The following is a 24,155-nucleotide window of genomic DNA, read 5'->3' as shown; positions in this document are numbered from 1 at the left end:
CAAAAGTTTTTAAAGCTAGATAGAGCTGCTATCCGCCGTCAATTTCGCCCGGAAATGAATCCCGCTCTCGCGCGTAGGCGGATAGAAAATTACATCGAGGGCCATGCACGGGGCGCGTGGGCGTCATAAAAATCCGCTATATCCCAGAGCGAATCACAAGTCAGCCGCACACGTGGATTTGAATATTATCCACTCAATTACCGTACACCGCGTGTCAGCTCCATCATTCAGCGCGTAAATGAAAATTCGCTCTCTCGTCCCGGTCGCCCGAAATTCGTCATGTGTAGAACGTCTAATTCGCGGAAACGCGGAAAAAGGGTCGTCGTGGCTTTCGGAGTGATTGAACGCGAGCTGACGAATATAAAATTGCTTCCGGTAGCTCACAACCTGAACCGATGAAAAATGATAATAATGCGTACAAAGCTTGCTGGCCTCTGCCCCGCACGCATTCCCTCTCTCCTCCTCCGAGAACACGGCCCAGATAATTTGCATCGCATGCGCGCTCCTCCAGAGCTGCCTTCATTATAATATGCCCCCGAAAGCTCGAACATTAAGTAACTCGTCCGCTAATACCGAGCCGCGCAATTATCCGCGCCGAGAGAGAGAGAGAGAGATGACGGACGATTAACCCTTCAGCCGTTAGGATACGCACGTGCGGCCTCTGATCGAAGCTGTCGATCAGGCTTGATGTAGGGCTGAAATTTTAACGGCCGCTCTGTGTAATAATGCGATGCGCTCATTGTTGCGGTGTTGATTTGCAAATGTGCCGACTTTCACCTGTACATAGCTGCAACGCGTGTACGTCGATAAATCAGTTGGTGAAGTCGATCGGTAATAGCTATAGGTCTGAACATCAGAGCACACAATCGGTCTGAAATGAGCGTATGCGCTCATTCTAACCCCATAAGCGCATTTGAATTCAGCCATCAGTTTGTTTATTTACATTCGCGATGTTTGCTCGGCGCGACTTACTCCACTCATTTGTTTCGAGATCGAGATCGAGTTCGAGATTCTCGAATAGGATTTTTCTATAATGGACACAGCAGTTAATAACAGATCGTCTCCCGACGTCACTCCTCTGTACTTTCAGGTATATACGCTTCTTCTGGGCCGTGCACTCGGGGAGGTGCCCCGGCAATCTGCCTGTGATTATCGACTGTCTGTCGATCTCGCGTCGGCTGCGAAATTCGCCGAGGGACGACTCCTGCCAAACTTGGCTACGTCCTCCTTTTTCTCTCTTTTTATCCTATATCTACGCCTCTGCGAAGTTGAGTCTCAACTTTGAATTTTTTTTTTATCTGCAGTTTTAGTCGAGTGTATAAAGCGAAACAGTATCCGGGCGTTGGAATCGTCGACACGGTTACACAGAGTAATAGATCGGAATATCCAGTGGGGAATGTGCACCGCTCTATATTACATCGTACATAAATGCGATTATACGTCGATCCCGCCGCATTGAATTCGACCGTTAATCCATTAATTCTATTATCGAAATACGCGGTGTAACAAAAACATTTCCCTCATTCCAAAATACCGCCAAAAGAGCAGACGCGCACAATAATCCCGCTATACACACGGCCATTTTTCATTACACCGTATTACGTCGTTCAATTCAATTTCCACATCGGCCGCGATTACGATTTAATGCCGCTGGCACCTGCTCTCGCTCCGTTTTTCTCCAAATCCTCCCACGACGACGCGCAAATCGAGATTTAAACCGTCCCTCATCGCCTCCCTCGTGATTCCTGTCGCGTATGTTTGCCAAAGAGTTCCCCCTTTTTATACGAATTCTAATTTCAAATTTCTCTCCGAGCAGCTCCTCTGGGATCCGCGCTGATGTTTTTTTCTCTTCGGCCGCTTCAACTCGATTCAACTTTCTTAATTGAGAGGGAGGTTGCCGCTGTGTAATTGTTTAAAATTGTACGGATACGCTTTATAGCGAGAGCTGGCGATTCTCCGAAAAGTTTTATTTCATATACGCCCTCCTGCTGTTTCCTTTTTTTTTCGCCGAAGTAGGAGGAGGAAAAGTTTGGGTGGACCGCGCGCGACGAGTTACGTCTTCGTTTATCTTTGGCGAGGGAAAAGTAATTTTCCAGTGGGTATAATGGAAAAATGCCCCCAACGGCTCTAATTTTTCCAACTCTCCACAGGCACTGTGGAAAGAAAAAGTGACAGAGAGACAAGGGCATATATGAAGAATCGTCATCGCGTGGGACTGGCGTAGGCAGTAAGCATAATTGAAACCTGACATAATCTCAATTTCCCTCTCGCTCTCTCTATATCTAGAGCTGCTCCCTCGATGGATATGCGCGACGCATGCTGATGGGATTTTTGAAGTAGATCGTGAAATCGTCGCGTCGAACACGAATATGCTTAAAAATTCGAGGAATGTATTTATAGAAGTGTGCCACTATGTCGAAACTGCATCGTTCGACCTTGTAGGCAGATTTTTAGATATTTCATCGTCGGTTTGAAACCGGAAAAGCTTTTCGCCGAAAATCGCCTCCTCTCAAGACTCGAAAGCTCCATCTCGCTGAAATGGCATATCTTCTACCGATACACACACGTATACACAGAAAGAGAGCCGAAAGGATCGGCGAAGGGGAAAAAATGCAAACACGATCGGCTGCTCAATTGTCACCCTTATCTCGAAACCGTACGGCGTCGGCGGCGACGACGCCCACGGCAACGACGCGGCGGCAGCTCCTATATATCGAATAACCCGTCACGTAGCCGAAATACCAGGTCACTCGCTCGCGAGAGAGCATATAGAATACGAGCGAGGTTAGCACGTATATACGTGTACAGCTGGGGGCTGAGGGGGAGGGCGACGCTCCTACTGCAGAACGCTCGATCTTATCGGGATGGGGTGTTCGAAAGGTCCTCTCCCTTCGAGAAATGATTGAATGGAGAGAGAGAGAGAGAGGGAGGGCGCTGGGCTTGAAGTGCTTCCATCCCGATGAATACCGCGCGAATATGCTAATTTTCGAGTCAATTTCGTTTTCCTCACTTTTCCTCGAAAATTCGCCGAGCGTTTTAACCGCGCGTGGCTCTCTGTAATCCGCACACACACTCGAGAACGTCTAGTCTCTCTCGCCAGTGGCGATCGCGGAGCAGCCTCTAATCCGCAGCTCTGTCTGTCGCGAGTGTACACCCGTCGCCAGGGTAAATCCCGAGAAGTTGTCCGAGCCAGAGACGCGCGTCACTTTGCAGCGCGGGTAAATACAGCCACTCGCCCCCTCCGGCATATTTTACACTTCTCCTCTCTGTATACGTCCCTCATCTTGCAGCTCTGTTTGTCTTCTTCCCGCGCGATTTTCACGCACTTCTCTCTCGCGCGAGCAATAACGTTCCGTTTCGATTACTCGAGCGCGATGTACAGTACCGGTCAGTTATATAACGACGGAAAGGCACGCCGCCGATGCTTATTCGCGCGAGCCCATTGTTCGCGCGATGAGGGCTCTTTTGTGCTGCAGCTGCAGAGAGCGGCCGAGCTGTGCTCGAGAGAGGGTATAATAATGGCCGCGATTGAGGCCGCTCGTGTGTGAAAGGATATTCGTTTCGGCGGGTATGGAGTGCTGCGCACTTGTTTGCGCGCAAGCGCGGGATGTATGCAAATTGCGCTTGATTTCTCGCAATGAGATTAGGCGCTCGATTAGAATTTTGTGGCGGGCTTTTTTCTTCGGAGTTTGTATAACGCGCTTTCATTGCTGGCCGCGCAAGCTGCTGTTTTATGCTAATTCGAGACCGCAACGCTGAAGAGAGAGAGAGAGAGAGAGAGAGAGAGAGAGAGAGAGAGAGAGAGTGAGATGGAAAAATTCGTATGCAAACTGCTAACTGAATCTCCCGTGTTATTATGCGAAAGGTTAACTTTTCCCCGGTAAACGATCGCGAAATTACGTTGTTGCTCGCTTTTATACGGGATAAAAATCGACGCTCGCTTTTCAACCCCGTACATTGCACCTTCGGAAGTTATTTATCCTCGAGGCGCCTCGTTCTCGGACCTCTGAATTTTTAACGCGGCGGGTAAACACACGCGAGCAGTTTTACACACAGCCTTTGTCGTATTATATTCGGCCCCCGAATCGTATGACGCATCGAAATTATCGGGGTTATGATGATATCGCAACGTGTCGGCTGTATCGCCGAAAATAGACGCGAGTGGGAAAAATTGGCGGAAGTAGGTTAGAAGGGCTGAGTGCAATTTTAGAGCTTTTAATTTTTTACCGATTAAATATAGTTGCGTCCGCCGCGACGATCTGGAGCAATTCGTTGTATTCTCGGCTATACTCGAGTAAATCTCGTAGACACTAGAGTGTGCTGATTACTCATCAGGAAGCTGTATGCTCTCATCCCGAATAAAATTGAAACAAACGCGAGCCACCCTACGAGCATCACCCCATGGCCGCAAAAAGAAGGGGAGACACACTCACGCAAACATCGGATATAACGAGCAGAGTAAGATAGCAGTCGAAAGAGTTGCCGAGGCGCTATTCCGTGCGTCATAACATCTCCCGCGAAAGATCCTCCTTCTCCTCTCTCGGCAAATTGCTTCCACTTTGGTGGGGCATCTGGTATTCGATTCTCGCTCTCTCTCTCTCTCTCTCTCTCGTTTGCTCATTTATCCCAAGGGACGACGACGACGACGCAGTCGCAGTCCTATGATATTTTCCGAGGGGGACGACTCTTCCAGGCTTCTTATCTCTCTCTCGACTGCTTTCGCCGTACATACGTACGTCGAGGGAATTTGCCGTAGTCGGATTTTTTCTCTCTACTTTCCCCCCTCGCGCGCATACACGAGTTATATTCTGATTCGATATCTCGTTCCGAACGTGTGGCAAATGACTTGGATGCGAGTTCGTTTTATCGATTATTCACGAGATTTATTAGATACACACACGACTCTCGATGTACTGAAATTTCGATCAAAAGTTCATCCGAGTGAATTGCATTTTTTTCCCTCCTCCTCCTCGTATAATTCATTCGATCCGGTCTGTTTATCATCGACGAGCTGACAACGGCAGCCGCGTTATCGATCAGCCGAAAACGATGTGCAGCAAAAAAGTGCGCCGCGCGTGTAATATGTAATTGCATTAGGGCTATCACACGTAAAAAGGTAGACCGAGGAACAGCAGCTGACAGCCAATCAGAAGCAATTTTTAAACGGACTCATTCCTTCATGTTCTCTCCCCACCGCCTCAATAAGGAACAAGTCCGTTTAACGCTTACTTCTGATTGGCTGTCAGCTGCTATTCCTCGCTATTCCTTTTTACGTGTGATACCCCTTAGCCTGTCACGCGCTGGCGCAACGAGCGAATTTTTCAGAACACAACCTGTACCTTCTACCGCAGCGGTAATTCACTATTCCACGTACACATCCGCCGCTTTTCTCAAAGCTACGCGCTTGCACTCGGCTCTCGCGCGAAATAAAGCACACATATGCATAAGCATAACGCAGCTGCTGTACTTACATACTAGTGAGAGAGAGAGAGAGAGAGAGAGAGAGAGAGAGTCCTTCGTCTCTGAATTTCCGAGTCGTCCTCTGTATGCCGATGCGCCGCAGCATACTGCAGCGGAAATTTTTATGCGACGCCCGAGTGCCGGCGCGCTTGGGGACAGTTTGACCTACTGACACCCCCTGCTCTCTCTCTCTCTTTGTCGCGCGCCGCGACCTTTTACTTTTCGCGCGCGCGGGGGCTCCCTTGTTTACACGCTGATTTTTTCTCTTCGTCGATAAATCGGCGCCGTTCGCTTGAAACTTTCATGAGGATTTCGCGCGCGCTGTTTATATAAACGCCAGCACAGCAGCAGCAGCGTCTCTCGAATGCATCCATATGTATTAAATGAGCCTCTGAAAAGCGATACCTCTCGTTTGCAAGTCAAGACCGCGCGAAAGGAAGCGAGTGAGAGAGAGAGAGAGAGAAAAAGGAGATATTTATGTGTATGGAATGTTTTTCAAACGGCTTGACACGTGCATACGGATTCACAGTCGAAAATTCCCAAAGCCAAAAGGGTCGGATCCACCGGAGCAAAGCAAAACCGAAACGCACACGTATCGCGCATGAGAAAGGGAGTCGACAGCCGACGAGACTGCCGCAGGTACACCTCAAAGGGGCCAAAGTATAGTGCGCAGCTTATCGAGTGTGCAAAGGCACTTTCTTGCGCTGCGAGCTTAAACGGCCAGCGCAAAAATTACGTCCCACTGGAAACCATTGGCTTTATCTGGCGCACGGTTTCTCTGGAGGGGCTTCCTTTGTTCTCTCTATCTCTGTGTCTTTGAATAAGCGATGATTGCAGGCAAGGCGGATCGTCCCTTTACGCCATCATTGGCGAGATACGAGCGTTTATAATTTTCAACTTTTCTGACTGAGTTTACGCTCGCGCGGTCTGTTTATCTCTTGACGAATTTACGCGCACTGAATATTCCGAACTTTGTTTGACGATACAATCTGTGCGCCGATGCGATGTTCTGTAATTTTTACCGCAGAGCGAAATTTTATAATTGAAACACATCGCATTCGCTAATTAACAGTTAGCACAAAAAAAAAAATAAAAATAAATAATTGGGGAGCAAAATCTCGACGTCGTTTGGATGGAGCGAATTAAAAGCTGCGGCGTGTAATAATTTCCTGCAGAAAACAGATTATGAGCTCGCGTGCGTTCCCCGCCGAACTTTACCCGCTGCTATCGTATCATTTTCTTTTAAAACGGCCCCGCGCGAGCTAACTTCGTGTAACGGCTGCCAGTTTGAAAAAGTTTCGCGCGCGCGCGCGCGAAAAAAACAACGTTGGAAGCTGTGCGTTTCTCGAATCTGCGAATCCGCGAAGGTACAAGTATAATTACAATACAAGTATGATAAGCAAAAGCCACTGACGTAATGCGTAAGCTCGAACAATTATACGAGAGGAAAATATAACGCGGAGAAATTGCGAAATGAAATTACCTCGAGCAATTGCGCGAAATGACGGATAGAGCGCGCAAATCGCGCGGATTTTTTGCGTCGTTGTAAGAAGCATTTCGCCGGAGGAGTAAAACGTCAAAGGGACACAAGATACTGGCGTGGGATTATGAAAACAGCGTCGATTCAATTAGACAAAAGTTGCGAGAGGGAAAAAGTTTCCTCCTACTGCCAGTGGCTATTCGGTTTTATGAAAATCCACGACTTCTGTGTGTCGGTCCGCAGCCCCCACGGCTTTGTTGTTGGCTCTTCTTGCGCGCACAGTTTCTTCGTACACGTGAAATCGTGTATATAGTTTGGTCCTTTATATAGGTGATACTGCAGTCCCCGCTTAATTTGCTCTCGGCTCACCGCTAGTGCAAGAAAGCAAAGTTAACTTTGAAAAAAGTGGGTCAGAGCTTGTAAAACAAAATCCGTCTCCGGCAGAGCTTGCATTCTTACGAATAATACCCTTTTTCCCCGTAGACATCTAAAGCTCGCTTTTCGAAGGTAAAAGAGCCTCGGGGCCGCTTGGCAGAATCCGAGCGCGATCGGCCAAGATTGGCCCTCGTATCCACCTAATTAAACCTCGAGCCCCGGCGGAATTGCCCGCGCGCGCTTGTTATCGGCGAAAAATGAGCTCTACAAGCACTTTTTCGAGGGCCGCGAGCGCTAATTGTTTTCCGCAGAGAGCGCCCACGGCCACGTCATATGCGCGCGATGACGAGGGGCTGGGTTCCGCTGAATATTTTCCAAGGATATTCCGTTTTTTTCGCTCTCAGCCTCCCGCTTGTTCGAGCTTCTTCTCAAAACAATTGCGTGGTATCAATTTCGCCAGAAAAAACAGCCGGCCCGCGCAATTTCAGCGGCTCATATTGTCTGCGGGGGCGATAACATTATGCCAACAAAACCAAGCGCCTCTACAGTAATTATACCGACGAACGAGCTGCGCTTGTGCAAAAACAAGTCGGATGAATAGCGCCGTACAATCTCGAAAAAAGTTCGTGACAGTGTGTGTGTGCGTGTGCATTTTTTTTTCGAAATACGTGATCGAGCAACACACCCTCCCCTGCGCGATGAAAGGAGAGAGAGAGAGAGAGAGAAAAGTGCAGGAGGTAAGGCGAAATCGAAAGGCGGATCGGCGGCTCGAGTTCGTTGTTATCTATGCTAACGAGGGGGCGGCGGCGGCGAGCAAACGAGGCCGCGTGTAAACAGAGGCATAGATTTTCATTTCTGGCCACGGCGCACCTCCTCTCGGCGTGTATACACACACACACACACACACACAGACACTAACTATAGCTGGCTCGCTAGACCGGCCTCGGACTACTTGCAGCGGATTACGAAGCTCGCGCGTTATTTATCGCTGCGAGCGTGCGTTCATCCCGTTTACGTGTGAAAATTGCGGTATTAAGAGGGGAAAAATTCTTCTCGCAGCGCACTATGGCGATTTTCGAAAATTCACGCGTTTTGAATTGCTGGAATAAGTATACTCAAACTGACTATAGCCCGACTATAATCCATTCTGCCGAGGTGTCTAAAACCTAGCCGAGCGAACAAAACAATCGGAATTCATATCCCGAGCTCCTCTAAAACCCGAAATATTTTCAAAGCCCACACACCTAACGCCTGAGTGTACAGTATATAGGCTTTGTTCGACCTCTCGCCGAAGAGTGCCGCATAACGCCGGCGAGGAGTTGCGCATTGTTTCGCCGTTTATTGTACGCGTGCGCGCATAGTTTTACGCCGCTATCCCGCCTCGGAGGCGAAAAAGCGATTATAGAAATTACGGAGAATTTCGAAATTCCCGATGATGAAGAATCTGACACACGCGATAGTAGCAGGCCAGCCGATAATCGAATGAATGAACTTTTAATTGCGCGTATTCACGTGGGACACGCGCGCCACTCTGAGAATCGGGAGTATCGCCGCGAGTCAAGTTCTCCGCGGCTAGAATTTCGAATTAGTAACCAGACTCCGGCAGTTCGACTAGTTCATCGAAGTGTTCATTATAGTCCATTCAACGGTCTAACTTGCTAAATTAATATTTGTCTGTATAGTTGCGCCTATGTGTGCGAGAGCCACGATCTTTCCGCGCTTCGTATTGTTCTACACCAGCACGCGTTAATATACTCCAGCTCTCAACGTAATTCGTCGGTTCGCTTCATCTGCATCAGCGCAAAAATACACATACAATTATATCGCGACAATTGCGATTCCATCAACTGCGGGCGGCAAATGACGATGATAATTAGGTCATCAGCGGCCGCGCGCGATACTGCACACGCGCGTCATTCGAAATTCACTAGCCGATTGAACGCCGGGACGATTTCTATTTTCTATTTTTTTTTCTCGCCTAATAAGTGAGGTACGTACACCGATGAGATATCCTCACAGCAAAGCTGCCGATTTTCGACTGTCTCTATCTCGAAGCTTGAGTTATAGTCAAAGGAGCTACCCTAGATGTTGCTCGCGGATAAGACAGCCGTTGTTTACCGTAAACTCTCGCTCGGCGGCGAACGAGCACGAGTAAAGGGGGAAAAAATACAGTCGACGTAAAGGAAGAACATGGGCGTGCATTTTTTCCCATCTCTCCTACGCGCTTTTTTATGCAGACATACGTGGGCGTCGCTGGCGGTATTCGCGTCGATGTTTATACTTAGCTCGAGCGGCAAATCGATCGTGAATTTATTCTAGTTTATAAAAAAACTCTCGTATACGCTAAATAAATCTCGTCCCTGTATAAAAATGTGCCGACGCAGCGATTACCCTCGCCGGAATTAGCTTTCTGGAGTGAGGAAGAGAGAAAGAAGACATATAGGCCTGGGATAGCGAAGCTAAATGAAAAAAGACCCGACTGGCGAAGAGTGGCTCCGATAATCCGCGCCGTCAAAGGCTGGCTCGTTAATCTTTCTCGATCTCGATCGCGCGCTGTGCTGCGTCCGGCAAGTCGTGTGCCGTGATTAATTTCGCTCTCGCGAGACTTCGGAGCTAAGACGCTTCCTTCTCTCTCTCTCTCTCTCTCTCTCTCGAGTCGAACTCTTTTGGGGGCGCATAGGGAGGTTTTCTTCTTCCTTCTTCCGATGTGTTATCAGCTCTGCTTGTACCGGGGAAAATTCCGTTTTCTCCTGTAGCGTTTATCCCCAAAATTTGTAAAACCCAACTCCTTATATACTCGGAGTTAATTTTCGTGAGCATTTTCTCGAAAATTCAGCCCCTTATATCTCCGGCCGAAAAAGGCTACGGAAGAACTTAACTCGAGGTAAAATGGATTTACTCGGCGGCTCAGTCGAAAAGTATCGTCTCGAGTGTCGAAGTCGGGGGAGAATTCCGTTTGATCTAGGTAAATTGACCGAGAATTGCGAACTTTGCTCTATCGTATTATGCCTGTTCCGAGGGACTGCGCTCCGTTGGGATATACGCGAAGAAGAAGTGCGGGGCCGAGTAAATATTCCACAGCCGGCGATGACTCCCCAACTTTTATGTTTTACCGAAAGCTGCGGAAGATCAAGAACTGGCTGAAAAAAGATGCATCGTTCAAGCTGTGCAAGAGCCGCGTCGCTGTTTCTTCATATAAACGCCGGGAAAATTAGTCATTCCTGATTTAATCCCTCCCGTGGGTATAGCAGCAGCAGCAGCAGCGCAAAACTAGCTTTCGCTTTTTACTCGCAGCTGTACAAGCTACGACTGCAGCTCTTCCTCTCTCGAGAAAAAAAGAGGAGCATCAGCTCGAGAAATAGAAGCAGCAGCGGAATATCGCTCGGGGGGATACATCGAGCTTTCGAGTTATACTCCGGGCGAAAGTTCACCCTCTCCCCTCTCCCCCCTTTTAACGGCCTCGGACGTATATATAAAAGTTTCAGCTGAACGAAGCAGATCGCAAAGCAATCAGGACGGATTAACGAGTTAATTAACGCGCGAGCGAGAGAGAGATAGCTGGGAACGTGACGACGCCCGGCGCTTTTTCCCTCTATCGTTATCTGGCTTTTCTATTTACGCCTAGACGTATGCGCATTAGATGAGCATTGAGATGGCCCTTTATACTCGCGTTTCCGAGAAATGTTCGTCCTTTGAAGACGCACTACACCGACGACGAACTTCTACGCCGGGATTTGTGATTGCGATTTTTTTTAATTGGCTGCTAATTGAGAGGCAGTAGGCGACGTAATTCAATCGCTTTCAATTCGCAGCTGAGTTTCGGGAGAAAGAGGTCTCCGCGCGACGCGAATTTCTCTCGGCAATGAACTAAACACGCAGCAGTGCATCGGGTACGTCGATTTCTGCGCGATTTACGAGTAACCGGCGCAGCAAACGGAGATAGAGAAACGTCGGAGAGAAAAAAAAAACGGCGAACGGGATGATCGGCTGTCACGCGATATGGCGTTATCGTAAAGACTCTCCAGACGGTGCTTACATACTTCTCTCTCCTTTTCTCTCTCTCTCTCTCTCTCTCTCTCTCTCTCTCTCTCTCTCTCTCTCTCTTTTACTCGGTTCTTCGCTCGTTTTTGCCCCCCTGTGGAATTATTCCCGTAAATTTAGCGCGACTCTCGAGAATCTTCGCAAACTATTCGGCGCGTATTCCCCCCTCCCTCCTTCTCTCCTGAATTCTGAATGAAGTTACTTGAATTCGAGACGACGGCCAGGGCTAAATGCTGTCGGCACGACTTTTGGCTCTCTTCGAGAGACGCGCGCGAGTAATGGATGTAAATGACATCGCGAGCGGTCGAGGTATAATTATCCTGAGGCTGTAAGTTTGGCGAAACATTACCCTTTTTTTCTCGGGGATGTATACATACACAACTAATTTATAATTCCGCTGTTGCTGCAGCTGCGGCGATAAATCTTTGACGAGCTGAGCGCGCGTAGGCGAAAATCATTTTAAGCGTGTTTTCCAACCAAAGGGTCGGGGCCGATATATTTACGAGGCGAATTATTAATCCGATTATATTCCAGCCGCGTAAATCATCGTAATGAATATTATTCGAATTATAATCCTTATACAGCTGAAAAGTATACACCGCGCACAGCGCGACAACGCTTAAGCCCCAGCTGAATTTCAATTTCGAAAATCCACTCAGCGAACTCGCCCCGTAGAGATAGCAGCCTTTCCGTCCTCGCTGACGAGCCATCAGCCACCATAAACCCCCTTCTTGGTCCCTCGTATCATCGCCTCTACGTACATCAGAGAGTATACGATGTGTCTCTATATACGCGGGCCACATACTCTCTCCGTGACACTGAAATTCCGGGGCAGCCTCCGATTTAGGATGAGAGATAGATCGAACAAGATACGGCCGAAGGAAATCCGCGCGAGCGATAACGGCTGCACTACGATAAGAGCCGCCGCGACGCTGATCTCTCTAACGAGCTGGAGAGACTCGTCGTCGCTACTTTAGGAGCTGAGATGATGCCGGTGCTCGTCTCTTATATTTTTGATAAGAAAAACATTTTTACGTATATAAGAGCTGAGGTACAAAAAAAAAGAAAAAAAAAATACGAGCGATAGCACAATCAATCATTCAAGCCCATCCGGCAGCTCAAGCAGCGAAACATATCGTTCCGGCAATTTGCAGGGAGGAGAGCGGTATACCCTCTTCCTCTCTCTTCCAGCCATAAACTGACACTCCGTTGGCGCACTCTCTGATATCAGATTTTTTACGGCGGCAGTCCTCTCCCTATCCGGACGTATATGCAGGCGCACGCTCGGGCAAATTTATCGCCTCTCGGATTCAGATTCCCGAGAAGGAGCTGGAGAGAGCGTCGTCTTCTCTCCGGTAAATTCGCCTCCGCTTGAACTGCGAGCCACGTATGCGGACGCGTGTTTCTTGCGCGCGTCGAGTTTAGCCTCTATTACGGACGAGAGGGATAGGCTCTGCTTCGTGCAATTTTTACGACGGCCTCGGAGAGAGAAGCCCTGCTGGTTGTTTATATATAAATGCTCGAGAGTTAACAAATTTCTCTCTGCTATAGGAAAATATTTGCGCTGTAATCGAGTAGTCGACGTATGGGAAACGGAGAAATATCACTTTACAAAGCGAGAGAGAGAGAGCCCATATCGAAGAGCCATCCGGATCTGAAAGAGAGACGGAGAAATGGACGTCCTCGCATTTTTCGCATTCCCGGACGCTAACGCGATTCCCGAGTAGGGTCGCCGACGCTCTTTCTCGGATGTATATTCGATTTGGCACGCGCGCGCCCGAGATTTTCCCGTGTCCGACCCTCATCTCTTCTCAGCAGCTCCTGCAGACGATGCGTAGAAATTAAGGATCGAGAATATGGGGGGGGAAATTTTCGCTCTGGTTTTTCCGAGAGGCTGAAGTGGACGCGCTTGATGATGGACGCTCCCCCCCCCCCCCCTATATGCGCTACACCCTCTCGGGTTACAGCTCTTCTGCTCGTCTGCGATGCGCCCTCTTTTTCGATTAATTTTCCGCTCGACTCGCTTTTCTTATATATTTTTCGGCCCCGACATATACCACGGCAAGTTTCATAATTCCGCGACGCGCAGATAGAAGAGAAAGAGAGAAAGGGTCACGCGGTGCGGTTCGATTTTCATAAAGAACAATATGTATGAGCCCTTTTCCAGTCGCGCAGCTCGAAATTGGAATGCATACCATTTGGAAAGGAAAGGAGAGTAGGTTGTACGCGGCCGAGTGAGTGGGAAAAAAATCGATTTTTCGGGAAATTTAAGACTCTTTGAGACCGACCGACGATTTGCTTGGGAATTTGAATTTCAATCGTTTTTTTTTCAAATTTAGAATTCTTAAGGCTGAAAATAACGAAAAGGAGCTTTGCACTGTACAAGCGCGCAATGGAATAGGTCGCGCTCTGCTCGATATGGCTCGACAGGCCGCTGACGCTTTTTCGAAAATTCGAGCGCTCGTTAACGCCGCGCGCGGGTAGAGGCTTAATCGAGCGCGTCTAATTCGCATTTTCTCCCATAGGGATGCGGATTTTATTGGCGCGAAAATGGGAATTGTTCGAGTTCGGGGGCGTCGGCTGCGGAGGCCGATGGCTCGCCGGAATTCGACTTTTTTTTCGACCATATCAGAGGGCTGCTTTAATGCGACGGAAATTTTTGCACGGTATTATTCGGTCGCTGTTTCGTGCCTCGAGGATATTTATGGGCTTGGGGAAAGAGAGAGGGGGGCTTGTTTGAAGGTGGAATTCGGGCAAAATATTTTTCTTCGGAGTGGAAATTTTTCCAGCGCGATATGGTCGAAAAATATGTTTGTAATAAATCGCCGCTGTTGGAAACGTTTATGAATTTTATAGGAGCAAAGTTTGCAGACCGATACGGTATATGGAATTAAAGCGCGCGGCTTGATTAAAAAAGTTCGTCGCCAAAAATATGCAGCGCCGACATGTCTTCCGTCGCGGGTAATGTCAAGCGGGAACTTGGAAAATAAATATATCGTGTACACGATAATAAGCCGCGCGAGTATATGAAATGAAGTATTAAATGGCAATCTCTCTCGAATCAGAGCGTCGGGTCGTCGGCATCGCAATTAGCATAATGACAGCCGGAATTATGAACGTTAAAAAATTAATAACCCACAAATTGTTTCGTTACTAACTCTCGCGAGCGAGCGAACGAGCGAGAGCTCTTCCGGTGCGTGTATGCTAATGAGCCGTTAAAAAATGTGTAATGAATGCATTAAAAGCCCCGCGCGCGATATGAATCTTAATATTTGCAAGAGGGATATCGCGTGGCGGCGCAGCGCTCGCGAGAGCTATCGATTCTCCTATACAACACTCGCGCTCGCAACACACGGCTCTCAATATCAATATCATATACGCGCGAGTAATTTTTCCAGCAATGATTCACTCGAGAGAGACTCGGAAACCGCGGTGGCCGATTTTTATGAACACCGCATACGAGCACCAGGCAAATTTGTAAATATAAGTTAGTTCGCACGCTCGAATAATACGCGCGTAATTTAATTCTCCTCGCGGAATTCGCGGGAAACGTATAAATTAGAGCGCGCGATAAATCGGATATAAATCTGGACGCGCGTTCGGCTCTCGCTTAATGAATTCGTTGCGGGGGCACACTCCTCCGCGGAAAATTGATGCTTCCATTGACGCGCACTCGGCGGCCGTTTCAATGGTTCTATCGTTCACGTCGCCTTTGTAGTGCGCAGAGCAGAGGATTTAATTTTACACGAGCGTAATTTTATCCGCGACTATTTTTAAGTGCCTCTCGGAGATGAATATCGAGAACGGCGAGTTTGAATAAAAAAAAAATCGCAAAGTGGAGCGGTCGTCGAGATTGAAGCGTTTGAATTGCAAGGATTATCGCGGCTGTAACAATAAGTATGCGCAGCAAAGAAGCTGACGTGTGTGTACTTACGCACGCGTACATGCGACTCCCAGGAGTTAATCAGAGCCTCGGCAAAGTCAGACCGGCGAGCTTTTTATGTATATTGAAACGCACGTCGGCAAGATTATCGCCTCGAGCAAACACGAGGAGCAACAAGACGAGGGCTCGGAGTCTGGGGGATGAAATATAAATAAACAAGACGGGAAAGAAGGTCGTGCCGCGAGGTTGATGAATGTTTCCAGACGTGAAAAATGTATATTGTTTTTTTTTTCCTACTGCACACAGCCACGGAGCAGAGCTTTTGCGGAAAGAAATAAGGGCATTACGACCGCGATCGCGGAGCTCTCAAACGAAAATCGACCTCGAGAGTGAGAAAATTAAAATATCAAAAGGGTGTAAAACGGGGTTAACGAAATACGCCGCGAGTGGGGGGCTGTGCGAACAGCAATTTATAATTCAAAAGTTGGCCTTTTGACGCTAAGCGAACTAACACCGGACTAATTTGCAAGTTCCAAATTCTCGTTTCCCCGCTCGACTAAAAAAAGCCAATTGCAAAAATTTTGCCGATCATTCCATTCACTCGCGCGAAAAGCAGTGTACACACAGCGCCTAGTGGCGCTAGTGAAAAAACTTTCAACTCGAACTGATCAGCGCAATCGATCGACTCTGCTAACCGAGTTACAACTTAGATTGCTGAAATAACTCGATCCTGCACTCCATCATTCTCGCGACTCGAGGCTGGTTATACAATAATCCTCCGACTGCTAGGGGAGTGAAAAATATTTGTTACCCTCTTGCAGGGAGAAAAGAACTCGCGCATATAATTAGTCAGTTTTCCTTGAGCGAACTGATAAATTACGGGGCGTTTTTCCCAGCTCTCGATCAGCCCAGCGCGCAAGAGAGCATCCTTAATTAGCGCGCGCTGGAGGAAGGAACTTGTAGAGGCCGGCCGAAAGCCGAGTGTCTTTTATTAACGAGTTTCATCTTTCGATGGCTTGTTACGAGAGAGCTGGAGTGAGGGAGGAATTTGAAGTAACGATTTTCCCGATAATGTGTGTGTGTGTTATCAAGGGCCATACGATATTTCACTTGTGAAAACTGAAATACCTCATCTCTCTTTATAACCTCGCACTACGTGCCGACTCTCGAGGAAAAGAACTGCTGCGCCCTCGAGTAACTTCCAACAATTAGAATAATGTATAACACGGCCTAAATCTGCCATAACCCTTAGCAGCGGCGGATAAATTCGAAAACAAAGTTCGCGCGCTTGCAAAGCGTCCTTAATTTCCGCGGCGCTGTTCCACTTTTCCGAACTTTCGCCGCGATCGGGCGCGAGGCATCGAAGAAAGAGGGGAAGCTTGTTTCTTTTCTTGTAGATCTAAGACTGGTCATTTCTCTCGCTTGCCGTCGGTACACGGCTAGTCGGATTGGCTGCGCTTTGAAAAAAACGAGCTTAACAGATCGAAAGAGCTTTCTCGCGCGAAAAGTAATTTTTGAGAAACAAGTTTCGAACGCGAGAGCTGATGGATTAATAGCTGTGCGCATACGCGTGGAAAGGCTAGAAAACGATTTATCTTGTCGGAGTTTGGAGGTACCAATCTTGAGAGTTTCAATTTTACATGTAATCCGATATAATCCCCGACAGTAAAACTACACGTGCAGACAACTTTCGAGAGGCGTCTGCCGATAATTCACCGCCGTTCGAGAGTAGAGCGCATCAGCGGGAATTGCGTTCGATCCATCGCGCGAGGGCTATTTTCTCCTCTCGCTACACTTTTCCTCCGTTACAATCATGGCTCATAATGATGCATATACTGGCTACCGCGCGCGAGCGGAGACGAAAAAAGAAAATCGATCGGGAGAAAGAGAGAAATAAAAGTAGTCGCGCTCTCTCGGTCCGCGAAAAAAGAAAAAGCTGAAAAACAAGAGCCGAAGGAGCTTGGTAACAGGTGCGGTCGGAACGACGCAAAAGAGCTGTCGTTTGTAACGGGGCGCAAAAAACGCCTTGAAGACTCTGCCCTAAAAAATAAACTAACACCCGCTGGCTCGTGGAGCTCGCGAAAAAGAAAGGAAACGCTATACCGCTACTTCGGTGTGCATTTTTTTTAGTATCGGAAAATCGCAGCTGAATTTTTTTTTTCTTAAAAAAAATCCACTGTTATTTTTCTACGAAGGCACTGCATCGACCTCGTTACGAGCCTGGGCGCAAAACTCCAACGGCTGAATGAATTTGAAGAATTAACTTTGCAAGCCAAGTCCCGTGTGCGCGGCCAGGTATAACAACTGCAGAAGGGGTATAAATTTTCTGCCGGCGCACATTAAGTTATAGATTGCGCCGCGGCGACTAATTACGAGGATGATTAATCGCGCGAACATCGTGTTAAAATAATTTTTCTCTCATCTCCCCGCGCGCGAAACTTCTTTCCTAATTAAGAGTTCGAGGCATAAATCAATTGTGCCCCCCGACGGCTGTACGAGGACGCTTTTCCTCCCAGTAGTCTCTCTCACTCTTGTGAATTTTCGAATTTCACCTCGAGAGGGAATAATCTCATTATGAAATCACGAGCTTACGGAGTTGTGTGCGCTTTTTAGCGGACTATCGGGGGAGGCAAGAAGCTTCGAGCGGAATCACTCCCGATAGAGATTTCGGTATTTAATCATCGCAAAGTGCTATGAGCCGATGCGAAAAAAATTATTTTTTCAATTCCTTTTCTCGCGATAAGTCCGAGTAGAACGGAACCGTGTAAGAGGTGCAGGGAAAGTATAGATCGCCTCATAGCGTCGCATGAAATATTTACACGAGCAGCATCTAATTTTGCGTCGTTCCGCATTATCCTAAAAGTGTCCAGCCTCTTAAGCATCTCTCCTGCAGTAGTTGTTCGCCGGGACAACAAAGGCCGGCTAAAATGGAACAAATACACGCGGAGAGAGAGCGCGACGCGAACAAAGGAAGCTCTCCTTTCGAAAATAGAACCCCAGAGACATAGCAACTACGTCGACAACTATACGAAGACGGCATGTATCCCCCGCCCCTCTCGCAAACGAAGAAAACGCCAGCGTCTTCCTTTTAGCTCGCGCAAAAAGCCTTGCCGGGGCTAATTATCGGCAGTCGTGCATTGTTAATTACGCCCTCGACTGCACAACAAGTGCCTTATTAACCCTTTGGCCGAACGTCAAGCTCTCCCCCTCTCTCTCTCTCTCTCTCTCTCTCTCTCTTGCGCGTCTTTTTTAAAGATTCAGGCCTCGCGTCGTCGATTCCGCAGCGGCTCTTGTAGGCTGTCGGAGATAAATATAAAGACGTCGCATGCGATCCTCGATCGAGTGGCTAAATCCCCGTTAAACGCTCTATTTGCTTTGCTTTTTTGTTGCACCCGTCGAGCTTTTTTCATTCCGATTCGAACTCGGCAGCCGAGAGTTTCCAGCTAGAGGAAAATTGCGCGCGACCAGTCGGCCGTTTAGTAGAGAAATTTCTGTTTGGCGCTGCCTCTCAAAGGCCCCTTTTTCCGCTGGTTCACGCGTAGCGACTGACCTCGTGCTTTACCGGCGCAATGGGACAAAGAGAGGAAAATTTGTTTAATTACGGCCGTCGCTATTTGCCCTCCTTCTTAATAATACCCTCTTTCGAGCTCTCGTTGCGGCTGGCATCTTTGACTTTTAGCCGCGGAGAAGGATTTTAAATTATTTGTTTGATCAAGCGCGCTGTATTGAGGGAGATGCAATTCATTGACGGAAAATTGCATGTAAATACCGCTGCTTGGAAAAGTTTTGACAACATGATGCGTTCCGCAATATTGATTGTAAAACAAACTTTAAAACAACTTGCCATTATATAACGTGACTGTTTATTCGCGCTCGGGTTATAAAAATAAGTATTGTGGCGAGGTGCGAGTCTCGCGGCTTATAGCTTGTGTATACATTGCAAACAGAGCGACCACGTGCGTGGTTTGACGAGCGCTAAAAGCATCGGCGATAGCGGGCACTGCGATAATATGATGTTGTGTAATTTTAATGTAAAATAAGTAACAGAAAACATCGTTTTGTAAATTAGTTGGATTTTTAAAAAAAAACTCAAGTACTCAATTTTTTCAGAAAAATAATGAACATTTAAGAAACGTTCATTCTAGTGATGGGCGATTCTTTTCGATTCTGTAAGAATCGACCGATTCTTTTCGGTTTTATTTTAAGTGAAAAATAAAAAATACAAATTAAAATTCAAGGCTTTATTTTAATCTCTATCGCTTGCAAAAAAGCTGATTAAAAGAGTTTGTCAATAATACTTTTTTTGGCGTATGTCGGGAGATGTATATCTAAATGAAGATATATTTGATGATGTCGAATAAAGCGCAAAACAAACATTTCTCATAAATTGTGCGTACATGTCAAAATAAAGAAAAGTCATCTATAAAAATGTATTAAATGGAAATATTATTATAAAATCATACTTTCCAAATAAAACAAATATATCAAATAATATCAAATTTTTTATCAATTATAAAAATCTTGTAGTTATTAAAGAGTATAATAATATTAATATAATATGATATATATTATTCTATTTTATTCAATAATATTAATAAAAATTGGTCGATTCTTCGATTCTTTTTCTGGAATCGGCGATTCTTGAGAATCGATGAAAATACAGAATCGTTTTTTCAAAATCGATTCTTTTTGAAAGAATCGCCCATCACTATTTCATTCTCTGAAATTTTAATAAAAATTTATTTTTGGATTGATTAACAAGGTTGGGGTCTTCAGATTAGCATCAGCATGGTCACTAGACAATCGTTGCGATTCGACTGCTAGGAGTGCGTATAATCACAAATCATATCCCACGATCATCATCTGCTAAGTGGATCAGTAATGACCCTACTGAAGACAAATTTATCTGGTTAGCCCGCCTCTACTTGTAGAATCCGCTTGGCTACTTCTCATGTGGAAACTCATTTTTTCTGCTTCCGCCGCCTGGCGGTTGAATTCCGAGTTACTGTCGCGCTCTCGCTCCGCTAGCTTCTCCCCCCTTTCCCCACTTCCACTTTCCAGCGTCTGCTCCCGGAGAAGCGCGCCCGAGCTCCTTACGTAATTTCATCTGCTACGCCGCGCCACGTGCTCGTGACGCATCTCAGAGCGGATGGACTTTTATATTATTTTAAATTGAAATTATATGAACGGCAGCCTCGTAGTTTTATTAAGAAGGAGATTATTTCTGCCTGTCGTTTGGAATTTCAATATCTGACGTCGTCTATCAAAATACCATTATGATGAATTGGTTAAATCTGCCGATAAACTTATTACAGCGGTCGACTTTATCAACGCATTAGAATTAAATTCACTCAAATTTTAACTCGATTATGATTTCATTTATGGCAGTAATATTTCCGTTTTAGCTCAGCTATATTTTATGCAGTTATTAAACCTGTTCACGTTGATAAAACGATTTTCAAGACTCTGAAAATATTCTCAGATTGTGCGGGGATTTGAATACGATGATACACGACTCGTCGTGTAAAATCTACGAGATGATGTAAAATCATGTATAACCATGATTTATCCATGAATCTGCATAGGTCAGCTATCGGCGTGTACGCGATAGTGCCAACCCAGATAAAATAGCGCATGAATGTTAATAGACACGTAAAATATAGTCACGTAACGGCATGTAGATTGTTACATAAACAGTCGTATTTGTAGCTCTGTTCCAATAACAGTTGAACTTTTAGCTACTGTTTGAGTGCAATGTATATCGGCAATTCCGCTCCACTGCAAATGAAACGCCAGCAATAATAGTTTATTTAAACAATTTACACACTATGTCTATATTAAGTCAACCAACATGCAATAAAAATGTGAACTGTTTCGAGAGCGTATTTATAGAGCACTACACTGTCGCTGCGTTCTCTCGGTCGATTCACAAGACTTACTCTGGCAACTGACAGTTGATGTGGTACCTGTTGATCTTACGGTTGTCGGCAAAAGAAATCGCCCCCGGGTGGGCTCGAACCACCAACCTTTCGGTTAACAGCCGAACGCGCTAGCCATTGCGCCACGGAGGCTTGTTGATGACGGAGGCTTAATCCTAGACCCCTCTAGTCATGCCAGACCAGCTTCTCCAACAGGCCGTAAAAAAATCTGCGATATCCCCACTCCGCCGAGCGATTCACACTCCACTAGAGAGCCATATCTCGCTCGGATAGTCACAGGCCTCGGCCGACGTGTCGCAATGTATGATTAGGAAAAAAAATCCACTTTTAATAGCTTCACCACTGTGCACAGCTGCAGTTTTTCCGGGATAGTTTCTAACTAAAAAATTTCAACGCGCACCTTTTTTATTCCCCTGAATCATATTCCGTGTTTAATGCACTCTGAAAGTTCGCGCTCGTATAAAACTTTTTTATAGTCTCTACGACGTGCTGGAAGAAAAGTATTTATTAGTTATTAAACTAAAGTCTGTTGCGCGTCGAAGGAATCCTAAGATTTTCCTTTTAGTTTTAATGTCTTTCACTCAAGATTATTTCAAGATTACACGAAACTTGCCTCTCGCTAAGTTCAAGTTGCTTTACAGTAATAGCCGTACGAAAGCTTATCTCACTGCCTCTAATAACTATTACAAAATTCGTTTCGAGCAAATATAGTACACATACTCGCAATATACCGCCTCTGCTAGCTGCCCTTCATCCCGGATATGAAACTTTTGTCATTGTTGAAAAATGCTTCTCGACGCCTAGTAAAGCGCGTGCATGCGAAAATTTGATGAAAAATTGTTTGAACCTCCCGGATAGCAAGGTCGGAAATAAGTACACGCTGGAAAGTATTAATTTTTCGCACTCTCGCGAGAGACGGAGGCGAAAAATAAAAGGACTTTTGAAATTCCGAGCACGCAATGCTACTCGCGGTTTTGTCTGGTTATATACTCGCGCGCGAGAAAAGTAACATTGTCGCTTAATTTTCCGTAATGAAAATGCCGCAGTTGCCGCGCACGCGCCTTTACGCCTGTATACGCGTTGAGTTTATTACGCCGTTACCCCTTCGAATCCCCCTCTCGCTGGAAGAAAAAGCTTTCAAAAGGAAGAGAAAAAACTTTAGCTCTGCGCTCTCGCAAGCTACGTAAGTCGAATTGCGCTTTCTTTCTTTTTTTTTTTAATTCCTTTGCCTTGGTGCCGCAACCGTTCAAAGCTTTTGCTAAGCTTCCGGCTTTATTAATTTTGCGCGGAGCGGACGTAAAGTTTTTATTTTATTTGCACTGCTTTTTAAGGTTTTGAGCTCTCTATTGCTACTCAACTCCTTCGCTTGACTCGTGCGTTAAGTGAGACAAAATTATCGGGTTAAGAAATTATAGTTTTGATGTTATACGTCCTTTATCATCTGCTTTATCTCCATGATTATTTGCACATGTCGACGAATAAATAGCAGTATATCTCAAACGCGTTTCGATTCCATCAATAAGAAATAATCGTTTACACAACACCACACCGGATGCAGTATTAATTGCGATTCGAACTTCGAGCGGCTCGAAAGCCTTTGTAATATTGATTTTAATTGTACACAGTCCAGGCCTCTTCAACAGATTACATATAATCACGGCGATCGGAGCAAATATGCGTTGATTAAAATTATAACCCGATTTCAATCGTGACGTGCATTTTCCGCAAACCAGAGAGTATACAGCTTTACGACAGCGCACTGCGCCACTGCACTCGCCCGTAAAAAATAATATCCCCTCCGCGGGTTAATTTTGAATCTCGCAGTGTATACACAGCTCTATTTTTCATCCCTCGGGGAGGAAAAAATTCCAACGCGGCTGCCGGTCCTAGTGCGGGCTATGTACACTATATATATGTATATTGCCACAATCGATATTACGTCCGCGCGCGCAGCGGTCAGGCGGCCGGCGCATCATTATTAACACGCAGATTGCGGCCGAATCCACTCGAGAAATAATTTCGCCCGGCGACGCCGTCGAGGCAATTGACTCGGCCGCAATTAATTGTCGCAGTCTAATTGCTAGCAATTAATTGCGCCACGCCGCCGCAGGAGAGCTGCGCTGCTGTTTTGCGGGCCTGTGCACTTCGCTCGAGGAGCTGTGTGTCGTATAAGTGAGCGTATGCGGCTGCATCAAGAGTCGCTCGAGCTCGAGAAGACGACGCGCGTGCGATTCGATGAGCATCGATTTCCCGACGAAAGAGACGTACCGCGCGGCGATGTTTCAATTCGCGACGGGTAAATCCGATGCTGTATATACCTACATCTCTCGAATTAGAATTATTGATCTGGTATCCGCTGCGAGGAGCTAACGATCGAGTTGCCGATTCGTTGATGTTCTGTTGCTTTTTATTGGTAGCATAGAAAGTTAACACTGCTAAAGTTCAGTCTCGCGCGAGTGCATTTGTTTAGGGTGTATGTGCAGTAGCCGAGAGCTCCGCACAAACGTCGAAAAAGTTTTATCCACTTTGGAATTTAATACCGGGAGAGCTAGCCGCGCGCAGAGTAATGACTCCATTACGAACTGGCTGATAAAAGTTTGCTAATCAGACCCGAACTGCGCGTGCGATTCTTAATCCGGCGTGGACGTGTACTCGATCGTGTTTCGATACGCATACGTCTATAAAGGTAGATAGATCATACGCGTATCAGTCGCATCAGCCCTGCGAAGATACGTCGACTTCTTACGTCGCAAAAAAAAACGAGCAATTTTTCCGGCGCGAGATAGAGGTGAATTATAATTCACGGGGCTGGGCTTTTTGGCGCATAGGCAATTTTTCAGCGCGGCCTGACGCCGGCAATTCCAAAGACATTATCGTCAGCGTCAGCCGCAGCGGCGCGCGTTATCGGGTGACAAAGGAAAAACGCCGCGGATTTGATCTGTGTGTATATTTGCCCGCGTGTGTGCTGTTCAGCGAC

At 46.6% G+C, this 24,155-nt stretch overlaps 1 protein-coding gene and 1 non-coding gene across 13 annotated transcripts in view; one reads left to right on the top strand and one right to left on the bottom strand.

Moving 5' to 3' along the window:
• nAChRa3 (nicotinic acetylcholine receptor alpha 3 subunit) overlaps window positions 1-24,155 on the top strand; it is a 110,064-nt gene that overhangs the window by 44,404 nt on the left and 41,505 nt on the right. The gene's annotated exons all lie outside the window — the stretch shown is intronic.
• TRNAN-GUU lies at window positions 21,238-21,310 on the bottom strand. Its single transcript has one exon. It is a non-coding gene; the product is annotated as a tRNA-Asn (tRNA).

Source organism: Nasonia vitripennis, chromosome 3 (assembly GCF_009193385.2).
Source record: "Nasonia vitripennis strain AsymCx chromosome 3, Nvit_psr_1.1, whole genome shotgun sequence".
NCBI lineage: Eukaryota > Metazoa > Arthropoda > Insecta > Hymenoptera > Pteromalidae > Nasonia > Nasonia vitripennis.
This window is presented reverse-complemented; position numbering and strand designations above follow the sequence as displayed.